The sequence below is a fragment of the Coturnix japonica genome, chromosome 7 (genome assembly GCF_054131305.1).
Source record: "Coturnix japonica strain WE chromosome 7, WE-NBRP24, whole genome shotgun sequence".
NCBI classification, from domain to species: Eukaryota; Metazoa; Chordata; class Aves; order Galliformes; family Phasianidae; genus Coturnix; species Coturnix japonica.
Window position 1 is genome coordinate 15,207,554 of NC_140669.1, and position 18,726 is coordinate 15,226,279.

Here is an 18,726-nt window from a genome sequence, read left to right on the forward strand (position 1 = left end):
TGCAGGAAATGTCAAGGACATTATTTTAGCACTGCTTCCTAAGACGCCCCAAGAAGAGACGCAAGTGAAATTCTGAGAGCAGATAGATGCGTGAAAAATGGACCTACCGTCCCTCCCTGTGCAGATATCCTCAAGTGCTGGATCCTGTCTACACTACAGCTGCTTCTGACTACACAGCAGTAAGTAAAAAAAAAGACACTGATTGAGAACATTTATTGTCTGCTATTGGAGTTAGAGCTGTTTTCCTTAGTGTGGCAAGATTCTATCCTAAGTTACTTCCGATTACTGTGCTCCTAAAGATTTGACCTCCCTGCCTACAACAACACATAGCAGTTAACACATCTGAATAACCTGACTGTATTCATCACTTTGAACTATCCAGAAAAAGCAGGGTTTTTTTTGGTTGTTTTTTTTTTTTTTTTTTTAAGAAGTTCATGAAAGCACATGCAAAAAGGGAGGGGTGAACAAACTGCAAACCTTCCTAGGAAAAATAATCTAATGCAAAACACCGTGCAAAGGCATCAGGGTTTTAAGACTTGAAAAAATCCAGGCCCTACTGAAGAAATTAATCTTTTAGAACTCCATATAGCATCTTTCAGCCTATATTGTTTACGACTTACCACAGCATCAGCAACACATCTAAACACGAGGGGAATTTTACCCTCTTCACATACCACACACTGACTCCTCACATTCTTGAAACAGAACTTAAATAATACATTCTCTTTCATTCTCTCTCTGCACACGGACTTTTCTGCCAATATAGTTGTTCGGCATGTAATCCAAAAGTTGTGCCTTCTCCTCTACCACCTTCCAGTTTACCCTTTACTGAAACTTGTTACACCGCTGTAACTCCCATAAACTACATTACCAACCTTCAGACTCAGCAAAGAGACTGTACGTATGTCTGGCAAGAGAACGAAAAGAGAGAAAAATAAACTTTATCCAAGCCCTTGACAATGATTTGTCCAACTCAGCCGAGCCCTGCACTCATTCAGTGGTAGATGGCAACTAGATGTGCTTACATTGAATCCAGCCTTATTTGCTCTTGGGTTATACAATATAGTATACCTTGAAAATGGCACTTATATAAGTGAAGTTAAAGTGGACTCACATTTCACATGTAGAGAAAACAGCTGCTTTTTTAATTTAAAAAATCTAAATTAAATCATAACTTAAAAGCTATGTATCGTCATCTACAGAACATGCCAAATCGTATGCCTGAAATATAAAACTGATGCTGAAATTCTGGTAATATTTAACATATTCTTTATGAAGAAAACATTCTTCTTGAGCTTGGAAACTGACTGAACAATAGCAGCTTTAGGACCTCCAAAGCCGAAGGCGCACAAAGGTTATGAGAACGTGTCTGCCCAAAACTACAAATCAAAGAGTAACAACAATACCATATGTTACAGAACATAAAGTATCCTTCACAAACACTATAAAATCCCCACATATCTCTGCCTCCAGAGTCCCACTGGCCAGTGGATGGTTGTGTTTCATTACACTATCACCATATAAGAACATTTTTTCTCCATTTTTAAAGGCATGTCAAAAACCTAGTAGTACCACTATGTGACCTCTGGAGGGTTAAGACTAAGTAGTAATGACAGAAGATCGTCCTTGGCCTAATGCTGTTTAAAAATGCAGAAGCTGATCTCATGGAGAACGGATCCACGTGGCTTTAAACAGCAGCCAAAAGTGGTCCTTACGTTGCTTGCTTTATTTAAATTAGAGAAGGCATATAGACTTCCATAAAACCTATTTCTTTTTGGAGTAATTCACACAGAAGTACCAAAGGACCTTGTGGTCTAAGGCATGGCAACCAGTAAAGAAATGGGCACATCTACTCTGATACTGAGACTCTGCATCAAGGCAGAAAGAGAGAGAATTATTGCCTACCATATTAAACAGTAGATACTCAGGGATTTATATCACAGAGATGCACTCACCACCTTGCTGGGTTCACAGATGGAGGGACTTGTTGCAATAGCAGCTTCTTCCACATCCATTTACAAAAGTGGAAGTACCACCAACTCCATTATCAAATTCTTCATTTTATTCCTTGGAAGAGAAAGTAAAAAAGTGTGGGAGCAGTGCTTTCCACGCATCTACATGTCAAAATGCTACAGCTAGCAATGTTCTGATCCACTAAGGGCACAGAAAACTTGGCCAGAGAATGAGAATTAGTCCAATGAGAATGAGGCCTTTTAGAAAGCCTAAATTAAAAGCAATAGATGTGGAGAGATACCTACAAGTCCATTCAAGACCCCTCTAAAATCAATGAATTATGCTTTACAGCAGCCCTCTGAGAAAGCGTAATTAGACAAAGGAGTTCAAGCTTGAGCCTGAATGTTTGCAACTGGGACCTGGGTTAAGCTTTGCATGTAGCCTCACCCTGCACATAACTGTTTGCAGAAGCACACTCCCTTTTGAGAAAGATTAACATAAAAGTATCTTATAGGGTCACCAAACATAAGTGCCAGACATTTTCAGCAATAAATCCCCAAAACTTTAGGAGGTACATGGAATACACTTAAACGATTCTTTAAATAGAAGATAATGAGTAAAAAAAAAAACCAAAACAAAAAACAAAAAACTTGCTCTCTTTGCTATATTGATTTAGGAGATATTTTCCTTATTCCATTAAAAGTCCTTTCTCAGACTCTCAGCAGCTACAGTCTTGCTTGGTAAAACTTACTCACAACCTATATATGGTTTACATGTGTCATGGTTTAATAATTTTGTAATTTTGCTATCAGTATTCCACATCACAACATCATATAAAGCATGAATAATTTTACTGAATGTGCAACTTACAGAAGAAGACTGCATATCCCAGATAACATCACGGTCAGAGATAGGTCACGGGACCTGGACACTGTATTATCTCAATCCCAGGCTGGACTGATGTCTTTTGAGTTCTGGCGTCCAGGAGAGCGTGTGGGAGCCTTCGCTGTTTTGCCTAGAGTTTACACTAGGCCTCTCGGTTTTGGGACTCATTCTCTCTCCTATTTTGCTTGATTCGTTAGCTTAATTTCAAATTATATTATATTGTGTTATCCTGTATTTTGATATAGTATTTAGTAAATAAGTGTGCCTCCTTAGATCGTTGCCGCTGTTTTCCTTTCCTAATTAAATTTTCCTTTCGGCCTAGCGGCCCTGTGGGGTCCACAGACCCCCTGTCATGGACACAGGTAGATTTTCGTTTAAACCGTGACAACATGGAAGCTGAAGTAGACTCTTTCAATATAGTTACGGAAACAGACATTTTCTGATCTGCCATACAAATGCTCCCATCTCATAATAACTTGTGAGTTGTTCAGGATACTTTGTCTAATCAAAAGGAAAATTATACAAATATAAGATGAAAAGGTTCAGCCAAGTTCATGGGGCAATTGCCAGGCTGGGCAGGGCTGTGGAGTAGCTGCAAATCAGAATCTTCTGGAAGGGGGCGGGGGAGTGCAGGGGGGGAGGGGGGAAGTAAGATGTGTGGTGAACATGGAGCCTTTGCTCGAAGCTGGGCTGAGGTAAAGTGTCACAGCCAGAGCTGGGTCAGGAAGCTCCAAGGGATCCATCACACTGGTGGCAGCTTAGTTCTCCATCGTGCTATTGTCAGACAAAGCTTGGGAAAGAATCTACTTATTCTTGCAGTCCAAAAGCAGACAGTTTGTTAGAAAAAAAAAAAATAAAAATCTCATCCTTCACTCCAGCTAATTGCATAAAGAAAAGCACAGACCAAGGCAGGCAGATTTATCATCAAAAACATCCACATCCATTTAGTTTCAGCAAGAGGTAATTCTCTGTGGTGACTGAAGGTATTGCACTATCACATTTATGGCAGTGCCAAGTGTGGAGAACAGAGAATGCTGCTGTGCCAGCTGCTGTACGTTATCATTATTTGTACTAGCATCATGCCAGGAGCCAGGTACTGCACAACATAAAACAAAAAGTAATTCTCTCTTGCGGACAGGTTACAGAATAATAGCAAAGGTGACCACTCCTGATCTGGACAGCTTAGTCTAGATCAGGACAAAACAGCATGTATCAGATGTCATGCTTAAATAAAACATTTTTCTTCCCCATAGAAAGAATCTGTGACTAACAGGAGTCAGGATTACAACAGTTGGAGACAGTCTGAAGGGACACCTTTGTAACAGCATGTTTATTCAGGGTCCTGTATGAAACATTTTATCAGAGACACCAAACCCCTGAAGTCTGACTCAGAAGCCAGTTGGAAAAGGTTTAGTCCTTAGGTGGTAGAAATAGCCGTGGGTCTCAACACAGTTAGAAACCACCACTTTTCTCTGAGAAAATTCTTCACCTACAAACACACACAAAACACTGCCCAGCTCATACGCTTAAAAACAAAACATTATGAATTTATCCTAAAAGCCCAGTAAAGTTGTTTCTCCTGCTCCTTGTGATGGAAGAATCCATCTCCAAGCAGTCACATAGGCTTTGCTTAGCACTCACAAGCTTGGTGAGGCCTTGAGCACAGCCAGAAGGAAGTTCACAGAAATGGGTGGAATAATCTTTTAAAGTCCCAGAGTTTTGTTAACCACAAAGATAGATTTTTATCAATGAAAACTTTAGGGGAGTTTCAACATGATCAGCAACAGAGTAGGGGACAGGAACTTGATTTTTGTCATAGAAGATTTCTGCTTTCTTCACATCTGGAATTCAACTTCAAAACCTCCAGGATAATTTCATCAAAATTTCAGGGTTTACAGGTAAATAAAGACATTCTTTCTGTTCTGTTCAAAGAATCTTAAATACTCCCTTAACCAGAATGAAAGTCTTCATAACACAGGTCTATCAAAGGTAAGTTATAGGAAAAAAAAAAAAAAACAACTCGCTTTTTTGAATCTCAAAGAATATGCTAAAGATCTCCATCAAAGGAAGACTAAAATTCCTACACAAATATGCATATAACTTCAAAATTCACTCCAGATTTTCAGAAAGCATTACTCTGTGGACAGTAGGAAATCTGAATAAAAACTAACAGGAATCCTTGTAAAGAACTTTATAGAAATCTGATTGGTACGTTTCTTATTTGATTTGACTGAATGCAAAAGTGAAGTTTGAGAAATTTGGATTTAGGGAAAACATGCCCAGGAAGATCCATTCAAAGCCCATTTCAAATGCTCCTAGGTTTTCTATATGGTCTCTGTCCTGGCACTCCCTTCATCTTAGTGCTCATTGTTATGTATCTTAACTCCGCACACAGGGCCCAAACGAATGAACTGCAGTTTTGCCATTGTCCCTATAGGCTGATGGATCACAGTCCTAGTATTTTACCTGCATAATCCTTCCTCCCAGAGGGATGCCCCTAATTCTAATTAAATGAGTACCTTTGAGTCCCTAATCTATGCAAAACCCTTTTTAAAATGTGTACTGATAAAAGCACCAGGAACATATGTGTGTGCCACAACCCTATATGAAAAATACAAGAATTTACTTATCCAATCACAGGTCTTATGAATATTTCTTGCATGTGTGAGTCTCACACTTTCAGTATAGAAATTATAAGATATTTGAAAATAAGACCCTTCTGCTTCTAATACTGGTATTAAGATGATGAAGGCAGGCTTTGTGCAAAACCAAAATATTTGGTGGGAAGGGTAGAGAAGATTAAGATGGAAGAGAGACAGTCTCAGGCTGGTTGCAGCACCTGACTTTGATTATGATCTAAGCAGACAAAAAAAAAAAAAAAAAAAGAGTACAAGGATAGTATCTAAAAGACCTCACCAAGACAAGTATGACAGCTTCTCATAGTGTTACAACAATTGACGTATGTCCATACTAAGCAAGACAGCTTCAGGGGTCTTCAACTAACATGGCAGTCAACTGCCTCCCTAAAGTGAGCTGGAGCTTGCTTGTTGCCTTGAGAAAAGACTACGAAACCTTTGGATTATCAGGCTTACATGGCATCCTCATCTGCTGCTCCTCTCTGAATGAGATGCTTCAGAAGCCCTGCTTTAAGAAAAAAAAAACAAAAACAAAAAAACAAGCTACCAGTGTTTAGCCTTTTAAAAATATATACATGTTTTATAATTCCTAGAGCTAGATCTTGACAAGTTTACTCCCGAGATCTTACCCTACAAGAAGTTCCACATAATGTGCTGTTCTTAATAAAGAGTAGCAACAAGTAAATGGCTGTGAATGAAATGTATGAAGCATCATCTATTCTCCATAATCGCTGCAAATAATTTCAACTTAATGCTGTTCTTCCTCTGCCTGCCGAGTATTGTGGGTTTGCTGGAGCCCCCCACACAAGCTGAATGAGAGCCCTAACCTCTTGAGAGCCTCCCAAATCAACAAAATGTCCCTTCCTCATTCTTTCTCTGCTAGAATTTGTTTTGCATGGAATTTATTTGCCCGTTTTGCATGAGTCGTTTGGCTGTAATCTCGGCAGCATGTAGCCTTGCCAGATTTCAGAAAGATGAGTAAACTTCTGAATCTGATAGCGACTTCAGCAGAATACCAAAAAGGGGCTTCTTTGTTCTCCATAAACAGACTATTTACTTTGATCTAGTAAAATGAATTAATGAAAGGAAATGACACCTTCCAATTTGGTATGTGCAAGAGAAAGAGAAATAGGCTTAATTTTTTATGTTTTCTTTTTCCTTTTTACAAAGATGGAATAGGCTAAGGGGTATCCTTTCCAAAGTACAGTGCTGATAGAAATAGACATTTTCTCTGGTAAAAAGTCTCCACATAACACTGCAAGGTCCATGTATATGCAAGCAGTTCAGAGTTATTACAAATCTAAAATAGGAAGCTATTCACTTGATCTTTTGGTTCAATCCTATTAGGACCCCCCTGGAGCTCTAAATGGATACCAGCCTGTCACAGGCCTGTTGCTGTGACGACCCAGTCTTTACAGAACAAGAAAAAGAAATGATAGTGATTGGCAGACCTTCCTTGCCCTAGTATGTAACACAAAAGGAGACAAAATGAAGAGGAAGTCAGACTCTTATTATAGGTTTGATGCTTCTTAACCTTACAGCACCTTACACCTGGTAAGTGTCACCCTGCAAACTTAAACCCTTGGAAGAGTAACGTAACATTTCAGTCTCGGATGCGAAGAGCCAAGTCAGGCATTAATTTATCTGTCCCGTTGTTTTGGTTGATTGAAATGCAAACAGCATCCCTAGCAAAAGCGCATCTGCAAAAGGAAGAAATAAACAGAGGTTCAAATCCTCCTGGCTATGCTCTCACAAGTGGGTTTAGGGGTGTAAAAGCAGTGGGCCAAGCAGGATTTAGCTCACAGTGTAAATGAATGAGGGACTAGCATAGCAAGGACTACAAGAGGGAACTGTCTACAGCTCCCATTTGCCTTGCATAAGAAAGGAAAGAATTTGATAAATTCTACCATATGGTGCCATACTGTATCCTGCTAGCTGTAAATAATGGTCTTTCTGTTTCCAGCTTCTTTAGCTTCCCTTGGTAGCTGTGACAGACTTTCAGCATCAGTTGTAAGAAAGTGCAAAATACACTTTCCTTCACTTGCTTATTGCTTTTTATTTTTGCAGGGTGTGGGGGGAAGAGGAGCGGGGAGGAGGCAACAAAACAAGAGAAAAAAAGATCAGAAGAATAAGAATAAATTGCAAAGATTTCCATTAGATTATCACCATGAAAATCCAGATAAAGTCATCGTGATGTTAAGAATATTGTAAGTTCAATTGTTGCTATCAAGAACTGTCACATGAAATGATTGCTTAGGACTGATAGATATATACACCTGCATCCACAATGCCTGAGCTATGAATCTATATTTCATGCATGTTTTTTGCCAAACATAATTATAACTTGTTTGTTGTTTTTTTTTCCCCATCGCTCATTAATCTTGAAGTAATCCCAGCAGCCAAATAGCTTTCTCGTGGTGCTGCAGAGAAAGCAGATTGGAAGCTTTTCTATTTTCATTCTTTCCTCAAGATGCCTTAAAAGAACCGAAATTTTTACTCAAACTTTCAAGCAGCATTTCTGACACTTTGAGTATAACCTGGTATTTAAGAGTGTCACTAAACAAATGTTTGCTTGAGCAGGGAGATGAAATCCAATAAACTGTGACCCTTAACGATGGTATATAAGTTTTGTGTTAGCATGCTCGAAAAATGACATTCTGTAAAGATAATAAGGGAATGTTAAATTAGCAAGAACAGAAAATCTGGATATATTCTGAAATGACTTTTTTTAATATCTAACTCACAGTTCAGAATGTTAATTTTCTTGAATAAGCAAAGCTGAACTTTTTAAGGTCTGTGGAAAAGCGCTTGCACTTAAAATAATGTTCAAATAATGGCACAGGTTCCAGCTGATCAAAGCGAGTGGAGTTGCGATGATTTTAAACAACAGCTCCCGGTCCAACATCCTAAAAGCTTTTAGATTCAAAACTTAGAATATGCCTCTGGGTGTTTTGTAACATATTTAAATATTTACATTTTACATTTTATCTCCAACATTATTCCTTTGTAACCACTCACTTGCAAAGGGACATCCACCTCCAGCACAAAGGATAAAATAAAAATGTGCATCTCTTACTATTGAGGTAGGGCTTAAAAAAAAATTACCTTTCTCAGAACGTTAAAAAGCAAGAAAGTCAACACAGGGGCAAAGTATATTTTCTTATAACTTGTTAAAATTAATTTCACAGTTGCTTTAAAAAAATACAGTGTCAAACTGAGATGGACTTACTGCAACATATGTACATATTGCCTGATGAAGGCTGTGTTTGAAGTGCAAGCTCCTAAAGCTGGATCATATGTAAAATTTGCATGAAAATATATTTGTTATCCAGGAGAGGAGAAAAGTTAAAGGGGTCAAAAAAATAAACTCTAAGATTATTTTATTTCATCTTTAGTACACTGAAATATCCTGCTTTCACAATAGGCATTGCAAATCATTACCAATTGAGAAGCTGGAGCAAATGCCTCTTTTACAAACCCTTCTTCAAAAAAAAAGAATGAAAAAGAAAAACAGAACTGTAGTATACAGAACAATAAGCTGGGGCTCATCCGGCATAAGCAGAAATTGTGCTCATACAAAGTTATTCTTACATTAATACAAGTCTCCATATGGCAGCTCGGTAAACATGCACTGACATTTTAAACACAAAATGAAAACTTGAGTTTACCTGAAATGAATGCACGCAGGTTGCTGATGTTACAACAATTCAGCAAAAAAGCCGTGCTCTGTACAGTCTTGTACCACCAACAAATTAGCTGTTTTGTTGAATTGCCACCAAAGGCCATATAATGAGTTCACAACCTATTATTACTAATTTACTTATTATTTATTACTAATTTCCTGTGTTTCAGTAAGGAGAAAGGGGAGGCATTCGATAGCTCTATTTTAACTAATAGGTAACTGAGAGCACACTTTCATGACATAGTTGTTGATTTCTCATCAAAACACATGGACACGGTGCCTTATGAATATCTATTTATCTCACAGATGGATTTCATTTTAGTATTAGTGCATGAAAGTTTGAAAAAGGAAAATAAGAAATCAACTGTACACAATGAAAAAAAAAAAAAAAAAGCAGCACTCTGCACAGCAAGAACTGCTTGCTCTGTAAACATAACACTTCCAAAGTCATTTGGCAGTACCTTTTTAAATTACCATTATTGCAACATAATAGCATTTTAATAGCACTTAGCAGCATGAAGTTTCTCTGCATTTCCCCCTTTTCTCGCAGTTAACACTGTCAGCCTTAGAGATTTGTACCAGAATACCAGAGTTATAGGGGTATACTGAGAGGGTTAAACCTCCAGCATTTTTCCTGGGTAGTACAAGTTGGAGAGCAGCCCCTGGAAAAAATGGAATTCGTCTCCTGTCTGTGGGATGAGCAGGGGCTTTGCACCACCTCCTGGTGCAAGGGGGAAACGCCAGAGAGCAGGGCTCTCATTGACTCGCCCTTTTTTTTTAGATCAGTTCTTGTTTTGGTTTTTGGTTCTTGTTTTGTGTCCATCCCCTTTTCCCACTATTTTTCTTTTTAATTTTTTTTAACTCCTCCTTAAAACCTAGTGTTCCAACAGCACCAGAAGGATGAATCCTGTCCTACCATCCCCAGTCCAATGAAGCCCATGGATGGACCAAAGGGTTTTTCACAGCTTCCCTGCAAGAGCCCCTCTGTGGACAAAGCCAACAGCACATACACATTGCTACTGTAAGCCAGACCCCTGTCTGGAAGGCATTGGAACCACAGGGAGATGGCAGTGCTGGGATGGCACTGTGAGGCCATGGGCACTGAGAGACCTGCAGGTGCCAAATCCAGGTGGGATCATAGGTGCTGGCCCTTTGTCTCCTTGGTCAACCCATCACCAAGATTTAACCATCTTGAGCTTTCCTCCTGAGTCCCAGGGACAGTCTGGTCTGAAGGCTTACAAAGAGATGGGCTATTCCTGCCTCATGTTTTTTTTTTGCATCCTGGATGAATCTGTGGAGTTTCTGCCACAGAAAATGAATTAAACATAACAAAAGAAAAATAAAATGCAAAATCCCAGAGCTCCTGAACTGAATACTTCTCTCTTGCACTCACAAAGCCACTGCGTGATGGAGACTTGGCCCTGTAAGTCTCGTTATAGTTTAGAGCAAAACAAAAGAGCTAATAAGGGGGTTTCATCATCTGTTTGGCTTCGCGCTCCCAGCTTTAAAACAAAACAAGACACTACCACCATAATACCAGCAAAATAAATGCTTTTCTTTCTTAGATTCATAAAACACTCATTACACATAATTAATCATAATGACATGCTGCATTCAGGCTTCTAGCTAGGTTCTGGCTCGAAGTGTAACGAATTGGCTTCTCATAGCTTCCAGTACTTTACCCAGGATGTTCTTTAGGATGCAAAATTGATTATCCAAAATAGAAATCTCTTCGTTTCCTTTGTTTTGGTTGCTGTTGAAAAACCTATTAGTTTTTAAGCCTCTGCATTTTCCACTTCCCTTAAAGAGACGGCTATTTAAATTCACTGAAGTTTGTGGGTTTACACCGCAGTGAAGTTAACCTAGCAGCTACAAAGTCATTAAAAGCTTGGCTAAAGATTGACCAAAACGTGACTGAATCCTCACTAAAGACTTTGGGCTGCTACTGAGATCATCAAGAAATTATAAGTGTGTCTTAATACTATCTACTAACAATGGACCCTAGGATTTAATATATAATATTGATTTTGATACAGTCTCTCCTTGGCAAAACAGCAGTTGATACTATTCATAAATATGATACTTAAATTTTAAGTTAAAACAAACCACAAGACCTTGAATAATAAATTTCAAAGGTATACAGGACCATAAAGAATATCTTTGATTCTAAAAGTAAGTAATGAAGTAGAAAGCAGGTGGCTGTGTATAACCATCACCCCAGCAGACTGTGACATTTAGACCAGGAGTACAAATTCTGCTAGAGAGATTTTGTTCATCCTTACATCACTCGCACTGAACACTGATAACAGGAGGCTGGCACTTGATCCAAGGTCTATCTGATGAGCGGTTTTACACTCTGCTCATTTCAGCCTACAGGTCAAATTAGATCAGCCCCCTGGAGAGACAATGCCTGCTAGCTTCCTCAATTCCATGTGTGATATCAGGGCTGCAACAGAAAAACACCCACAGCCTCTTGGGAGAAAAACGTTACCTCCTTCAGACTCCACTTTAAGCATGGATATCCAAACCAGCTCAAACAGACAACAGCCCCTTGCATTCTGAACACAAGCCCTGAGCCTTCTTACTTGACAAACCTGACCACGAAGGATGTTTGATGTTGCAGGAGTAATCACTACTGACTGCTCCTCAACAGGGCATTTATACCACATCAGCAGGACACTTCCTTCTCACACGCCTCAGAAAATGGGTTTTGCTCAGACAAAAGTGGCAAACCTACAGAAACCTTCCCAAGTCAGAGCGGGTGGCATTGTTATTTGCACACAGAGATGGGCCTCAGAGTTTAATAATAATAATTGTGGATTATTGTTGCAAGCCAGTACAAAGACTGCATAAAGGATTATGGATTTGCTGTAGAAATCTAAAGCAGGCTTAGAAAAAAAAAAAAATGGAAGCAAAACTTTCAATAAAATTCTACAGGCCACGCTGTGTTTGCTTTCTGCTGAGCTTGGTCTTGCTGTAAAGGCTGTCAGTTTATGGCTCTCTAACACATCCCCATGGGCTGCTCTAGCTTTCACCAGATGGCAGTGGTGCCTCAGGGACTATCCATCAGATGAGGTTAGCAGCAGGGTCTCCTCCCCTCTCCAGAAATGCCTCCCAAATGTGGGACTTCAGGGATTCTGCATTGCACCTTCCTTATCCTGTTCAAGAGTCTCTCATTTTCAGTGGTATCCACATCCAGAACATTAGAGGAATCTCTAAATGCACAGGGCTCCCTAAACAAGATTATCTTTGTTGTTCAACAGAGCAAAAAATAAGTGGTCCTGGCAGTTTCTCTGGTTATGTCTACAGATTTCTATGAAATTCCAGAGATTTCTTGTTATTCACCTCGAAAGAACTTTTCTTATAAATACAAGGATAAAGAACAACTACCGGGAATCATGGCTTATGGATCTGGTTTTGCCACAAGCTCTCTGTTTGGGCTGTTACCTAATTTTTCCATTTTTCCATCTGCATGATGATCACAGTAACGCTCCTTTGACTGATGTATCATGGGCTTTAAATTCAGTTGTCATCTGCAAGTTGCAGAGGTTGATGGCTACCACAGAAGCATCTATCTGAACATTTACACAGAGCGTGCATTCTTGGAGTAAGGGAGATATTTTTGTTCATGCTTGTGGAAACAGAATGGAGTTTCCAGCAAGGGATTTCCAACCACCACTTCTCTCGGCTTTTCAGCCCCCTTCGCACTCCACACTAATTCATAAAATCACACTTATTTATATTAAATAGTGTATGGTCCCTCCTACATAGCAATCAACACATTTATTTATTTATCCAATTCTACCTTCCTTTTCGTCCACTAATAGAGTTGGGGGCAGTTTTCAATCAGTAAATCCTCACTTTGTCACTAAAATATATCCTCAATTACTTATTAGAAAAAAAAACAAACAGAGACTTGTATTAAATCCATTCTGACAGAAGAAATATGCCCATTCTGAAACTGTACCTAAGAAAACCTTTTGTTGACAACAAACCTCTGAACGAGCACACATTCTGCATCTGTGCCCTTCTGGGCAAGTGTAATGGTACGATCTCAATGTCAGTTTTCAAGTTTGATCCATTCCGCCTCAGATTTACACTGGCTCCATTGACTAGAGCAATGTTTCAGTTTCTTATTGCAGCTCTTTAGCACTGCATAGAGCCTCTGGTACTGACTGCCAACAGCTTTCACCAGGTGGCAATGGTTTCTGCAGAAAAGTCAGTAAGAAAAGCTCACATTTAACGTGCTGAATAGCCAACACAATATATCGACACTTTGAGCATCCCTATATGCCCTAATAATCCTAGAGCACTTTGTGCCTCATCAGCCAGTTAATTTTACATGCAGTTTCAACAAAATCAACAAGACAGACATCTGTATAAGAATGTAGTACAGTTTGAGATCTGGATCTTGATACCACACTGACCTAATCTGTTCTGAAACAAAAATAATATGGGAAATCAAAAGTAGACCCTCTGATAATGGCTTGAAGCTGCATCATCTGAAATAATGCAATTATTCCTCCAGTTTCTGCGATAAACTTTTTCTGTTGCAACAGGGAACACATTCATAAGGGAGAAAATGGAGATGCAATGCCAGGCAGTAAATGAGAAAGCAACTTTCTCCTGCTCTAAGCAACACACAAGATGATATAATCGAATACTTAAAGAATTATTTTCAGCAATCACGAGCAATAATGCACACGGCAATGACATCTGTTAGCCGTGACGGGACTAAGGGCTCATAATAAATCACACATTTCCCTACCTTATGTCATCAACAAGCTTACCCGGGGACTTGGAGCTGCTGAGGGCCAGATGATCAACTCCAGAATAATACTCATGTTTAAGGCTCAGCATCTACACAGAAGTCCGGTGCAGAACAGCTTGGAGCACAGGCAGTGTAGGGAACTGTTAACCTGGCCAAAGGCTGTTATTCTACACTTGGGAGCACGAGATACATGCATGTAACTGCATACATGTCTTTAGCACCAGTACATGAGTAGTCTCCTGCAGTGGTCTCTTGTTTCTCCTATAGTCTTACCAAAGACTGAAAGCTTTTCCTGCTGAGATAAAGCTATTGCAGTGTTAAAAGAAATGTTGGCACTTAATGCTTTTTTAAATGGCTAAAGAACCAACTCTGAGCTCAGACCTGGTACCAATTCCTGAGATGTGAAAAAGTATCTTCAGTAACGTGAAATGTGATAGGAGACACAGAACTCTTCTCTGTTACATAGAAGCACAATGCAAAAGGAAAGGGCTGCCCAGTACGCATTTTGTTTATACACCAAATTCTTGCACTGCAGAATTTTGAGCCACAGCTTCATCCCCACCTAGCCACAATCCTGCAGCCGTGCAGAAGCACATGCCATCCTGCACAAACAGGGAAGAGACACATTTTTAATAAGTTGTTCTGACATTCCTACACTATGGCATTTGTATTTATTACAGCAAACCATCACAGTGCACACTGCAAATCAATAAAGTGAATGTGAAGCTGTTCTTAGCACTCACAGCCTTGTCCATTACTGTAATATCTAGTTGTTTACAGTGTAGTAGTGAGGCACTTGTAGGCCTCACTCAAATATGGCTTTCATTCTCCAACATGATCAAATGCCAACTGCTGTACAATGGCTCCTTTGTGGATCAGGTATATCCCAATTTTAGCCCTGGATAACACTGCAGAAGTCAATAGGGTTGTAGTTCACTCACATCATCAGGTAAAGATAAATTAAGTCAAAACCTCAGACCCAAGCTGTTTCCAGAATTAGCAGACTTTTGGCTCAGGTCCCTTTTTATCAGGAAGAAGGGTTTAAAGAGAAGAAAAGGATCACAAGGAGAAAGGGGGTGTGGAGACAGAATAAACATCATCTCAGGCATGCACTGGCAGCTTCCACAAGAGAGGTCTTGAGCTCAGCCCAGAAAGCTATTTCACAGCTTCTTTGGCTGTCTGTGCAAATGTCTGCAATTTATTTCCTAACATTTCAGTCTGATCCTGCATGGGACAGACTGCAGAGACATCCTGTTCTCCTTGCCACATCCCTTCAGTATCCTTGCTGTGGGTTATTGAGCGGTCAATTAGCAAACGCCCTGGAGAGCTTCGCTTCAATTGAGTAGTTATTATTATTATTATTATTCCTTCTTCTCACAACAGAAACATTAACCCTTATGAAAAAGAGCTTTAAGCAGAGTGCTTGTGTTCCAGCTTTTCAAGAAGGAAGCTTCTGTTCTTCTCCCACAAGGAAAACAAACAGTCTGCCATAGGTTTCAGGTTAGAAGAGCTGCAGGTGAGGGAGGAGTCCAGTATTGCATGGGAAACTCAGGACCCAGAGATTCCAATAAAAGGCTATGAGCAGCACAGAGTAGCTGAAGACAGAGCTGTTTGACCTTATCTCCAACCCACCATCTTCAGTAAACACACTGAAAGCAAAACTGAAACTTGCAGTATATAAAAGAAACATCTGTAAGTATTCCTATTTCCCCCATACCTCCTACACAATTTGTCCCCGGTGCTCAAACTTCCTTCTGGCAAAATGTGCACCTATACTTTTCTCTCTAAATGTCATCTTTTGGAGGGGGGAGGGAAGGAGAGGGAAGGGAGGGAGAGGGGGGTGCTATAGAAAAGAACAGGACAATCTTTCTTCTTTTCTCTCTTTCCCAGTCACGGATTTCCCTTCCTTCACACCCTTAGTTCATTTTTGTCACACCCACCACCTCCACTGGCCCTTAATTGATAGAACATCACTCATTATCTCCCTGCATCAGCAAACAGCTTTATTACACTGCTGCTCCTAATCCCAGCCCCAGCTACCTGTTCTGCAGCAACACAGCTATGCTGCAGGGCCAATTCAGAGCAAACAGCTCAAGCAGGACACACTAGTACCTGCTCACAGATGTGGCTAATGAAGCCAGATTGATCTATCCAGAGTGACTCCACCTGGACGAGCACTGCAGGGTTGACTGGTGCATTGAGTGTGCTGCATTTATATTTTATTAAACACAACAGGCTGTGCAGAAACTTCAGTTGTATAATATTGCATGCATTGCTACCACCAACAGGAAACAGCAAGCAGAAGAGATGCAGCAGCAAGGAACGGCATGGCTATGCCCGTGTCAGCACCTGGTCTGAAACTGTACACCTTCCTCAGAAGTCAATAGAAAGGCAGGGCTGCCTTTCCAAATTGTTACGTGGTTCCAATTAGGAATTCTTGCTTTGCCTGAAGTTACTCAGATGTCAGAAGCAGCACTGCTGCTTTAGAGCCTCACTATGCTGTTTCTCAAATCCATGTTCCTCTGGTGTGTACAAATAAACTCCCCCGCTCCTGCTCCAAAAATATTTAACAGCAGCAGCTCCAGGGATTGTTCACAGTACTGAAATGTAATTAGTCCTACAGGAAGCGTAGGAACACTTACTAGCCTATTATATTAACATGAAGAATAATTACACTACCTTCGTTTTCTCTAACACAGCTGTAGAAGTACATTTTTTGCTCTGTCAGCACGTGGAGAGGCTGAGAGGTTTGGTAAGCCTGCAGGTACGTGTTTATTTTACTCATGGGAAGAGCAAATATCCAAGGTTTCTAAGAACCCTGGAAAAGGGACAAATGCACTGCAGCAATTTAACAAAGTGCTTATTCTAATCTGTATAAATATGCACCACATGTACCTTTTACAACTGTTATGTTTTGTGCTATTTCGGCAATAGCCAGGATTGAAGGCTTTGTCAGTTATGCTTCAATGGACTCATAAAAGCACCTCTATTTAAAGAAAGAGGATTTCATAGTAATGGACAAAATTGTAAGTGCTGTCAATGGCTACATTTCATCTCATTGATTTACACTGTGTAGGATGATTGCCTTGATTTGAATCGCATATGCTGGAGACATACTGCATTCAGTGCAAAACAGCCGGATTTCACAAAACAAATGAGCCAACAAAATCCACTAATTCTCAGTGTGGAGTCTGTGAGTGGAAAACTCATGGGGCTATGCTGAGACATGGCTTTCAGTGCAGCAGGGATGGAGGCTAAGTCTCCAAATAGCATCTTAAAACTGTCCAAAACGCCCCCACAACTTTAACAGGTGGGGAGTTCTAACTCAGAACTCAGTAAGGTCTTGGAGAACCTCTAGCTACTGTTAGGCATAGAATAACCATGGCCCTGCAGATGGGGTTGGCCCTGGCATCAAAACGTGCTGATGGTTGCTGCTGTCCTGGCTGGGTCACTTGTAGCCTGGCAAATTTGTGTCACCTTCCTTTTTTCCTCCATTCTGCAAACCCTCTGTTTAAAGGTGTGTGTCTCTGGGACATTTAACACCTTGGGGTTGAACCCTGTGCACAGTAAGCCCCACTTGTCTTGTACCTTACACAGACTTTGTTATAGCCTTCATGAGTGGTGATTAGAGGTAACACCCTGACCAACCTGTGTTCTGCCTCAGCTGTGCTATTACAGTAAATCAGAAGGTAAAGGTTGGGATCTGGCTTCCAGTGCACACCAAAGAATAGATGCAAACAGATCTTGTTTGCCTCCTGACCTTTTCATATTAGCCCACAGAAGTTATACTTTTATTCCTCTGTAGATAAACCAAGTGTAATCTGGATACAACCAGTGCTGAGTTTGTCTTTTTTTCTCTCTCAAGCAGGGATTGAGTCTATGTGACCATACAGTACACACACATACACCTTTCCCTGAACAAGCAAAAAGATCAAAGCAGTGGAACAACGAAAAAGTAACATGATAGAAAAGCGTTACAAAAGAAGAGCGCTCACCCACCTCTGAAGATTCAGGCTCGCAGGGAAAATCCCACAAGAGAGGAACCTCCAACCAGAGAACCTTCTCTAGGTAGCAGTCAGCCCTTCAATGGGGTCTAGGAGAGGTACAGCCAGGCTGCAGCCCTTCCAAGTCACATGGCTTAATTGCCTTCACCTGTGCTCCCAGGGCTGACCAGGTCCTTTCCCCAGGTGTTCAATCAGTGGCTCAGGCTGTGACTCAGCAGTTCCCATAAACCCCTATGTGCATCTGATAAGCACAGAGTAAGCCATTTCTAATGGCTTAAAATTTCAGCTTTAAAAAGGGCATTCATCAAAGTGTGCAATGCACAAAATTTTTTTTACACACCTAATGCATTATAGCAATGGGACAGACTATATTTCTAACACATCTGAAATATTTAACATAGGAGAAACGTGGAAAGATTGGGCTGGATTTAAAATACAGTGTGTAAGCCTGTGAGATGAGAGGTAAGTTAGAGCACAGAACAGGACAAAGAAACCGGAGCAAGGTCAAAAGAAGGTAAAACCTCTGTGCAGCATGGTGGGGAACCATGCAGGGCTGGAGTCCCAGAGGCAATGCAGATGCACCAGTGCACATGTTAATAAGCTTCATCTCAGTAAAAACGATTACCATGGGCACAGCCTCCTGCTACACCAATTATTCTGCTTTCAGAGCTAGCTTCGTTTCTCCAAGGTGCTCCATTACAAGCAACCTGCTTTGCTCCCATTCCCTGTACAGCTACTTCGGTAGCACATGGGTCTGCCTTCCAGTGGGACAGAGCCATCCCATTTCTGCATCCC

The 18,726-nt window shown here is 40.4% G+C and overlaps 1 long non-coding RNA gene across 2 annotated transcripts in view; it reads right to left on the bottom strand.

Moving 5' to 3' along the window:
* LOC107316817 (uncharacterized) overlaps nt 1-18,127 on the bottom strand; it is a 273,418-nt gene extending 255,291 nt beyond the window's left edge. The window contains exons 1-2 of one of the 2 annotated variants that reach the window (XR_001556594.2): nt 17,927-18,071; nt 1,956-2,067 (exon numbers count right to left, since the gene is read on the bottom strand). This is a non-coding gene — a long non-coding RNA (uncharacterized LOC107316817). Of the gene's footprint in view, nt 1-1,955; nt 2,068-17,926 lie in introns of both variants that reach the window. The other variant, XR_014948313.1, reaches the window with a different exon arrangement.
* Nucleotides 18,128-18,726: the final 599 nt, after the last annotated feature.